This window comes from Aplysia californica, unplaced genomic scaffold (genome assembly GCF_000002075.1).
Source record: "Aplysia californica isolate F4 #8 unplaced genomic scaffold, AplCal3.0 scaffold00952, whole genome shotgun sequence".
Classification (NCBI taxonomy): Eukaryota; Metazoa; Mollusca; class Gastropoda; order Aplysiida; family Aplysiidae; genus Aplysia; species Aplysia californica.
This window is the reverse complement of record NW_004798222.1, coordinates 187,895-189,443: the sequence shown is the minus strand read 5'-3', so window position 1 is coordinate 189,443 and position 1,549 is coordinate 187,895.

The window sequence follows — 1,549 nt, the reverse complement described above, 5'->3', positions numbered from 1 at the left end:
ATTAGTTATTGTAAAAATGTTTTGAAGAAGAAAAATAATTAATTTAAAAAATAATGATAATGATAATAACGACAATATGATAATAGAAATAACAATACATATAAAGAGAATAATAATCAATAATACTGCAAATAATGACAACAGAATAATTCGTCATAGCGATAAAAATAGACAGTTTTATTACAGGGTCTCTGTTGGTATCATACTTGTCTATACTATGAATGACCCGAGTTTGAATCTCTGCAGGGGTATTTTTTAATCTTAGTAAAGTTGTCATGGAATGGTTGGTTCTCCGCCCACTCCACTCTGTCTGGTAGGAACTGGACAGTAAATTCGGAGGTCCCACCTAGCTCTTCATAAATTATTGGCGCTCATATGACCTTATGCAGTTGCGAGCGCCGTAAAACCCTCTACTATAAAAAAGAATATAGAGTGTTGAAAGATTGATTTCTCCATATCTACCTGCTTCAAAAGGGTAACGGTGTAAAACCTTTTCAAACACATTTTGAAATTACTACGACACTACATAAATCAATTACCGAGCACAAGGAAAGAGATGAAGAGAACGGCCATTTTGGGAGCTTCTAATATCTCAGAGGTAGCTAAACACAACCGAAGATTCTTGAGGAAGAAGTGATGATTTACGATCAAACTACCTAACTTATATAGGTTTGAAATTTGGTCTAACTTTTACTAGACACGTTGGTACGTTGGTTAACTTTCTTCAGGCCTACAAGATAATAATAATATCGTTGGGAGATGAATGATTCACATTGTTCGTTAATAAGAAAATTGATTGATTCAACATCTTTCACAAGACAGGATCTTTCCTGTCCGGCTTTGTCTCCCAACATTCCAAAGTTCTTCTACATGACTAAAACAGAAGAAATCGTGAACTCTCCGCTTTTGAACAAGTCACGAAGTTTTCTTTTCAGTATTTTATTATATCGCCGTAAGGAAAAAGGTTGAATTTCGGGCATGAGTTAGTGAAAGGAAAGAGTGAATCAAATCGAACCATAGTACCGTAATTTATTATTATTATTTTGTACCATCATTGGGGACAGGGTAAGGTTTGAGAGAGTTAGGTGTGAGGTACACATAGGGACCGTGGTTGGCACACGCGAAAAACATGTTTTCGTTGTCTCCCAGTAGAGAAAATGTCGCTCTATTTCAATCAAAGTCACGTCTGTCGCTTTTACTATGGGTAGAGTTTTGAAAATGATTTAACACTATCTAACATAGCTGTTGTTATGTGTGTTGTCTTTGGATGCGTTTTCTACTTCGTGTGTTTGAATGTTGGATTGTATGATTGTGTTTTGTAACCTATGTGTGGTGGTGTGTTCGTGGCTGTGTTGTTGTGTCAGGGTGTATGGTGTATTATTTCCCACTTGTCTCTCTCTTTCTCTCTCTCTCTCTCTCTCTCTCTCTCTTTCTCTCTCTCTCTCCCTCTCTCTCTCTCCCTCTATCCCTCTCTCTTCTCCGCTCTCTCTCTCTATCTCTCTTCCCCCTCTCTCTTACTCTCTCCCCTCCCTCCTCTCTGTCTCTCTCT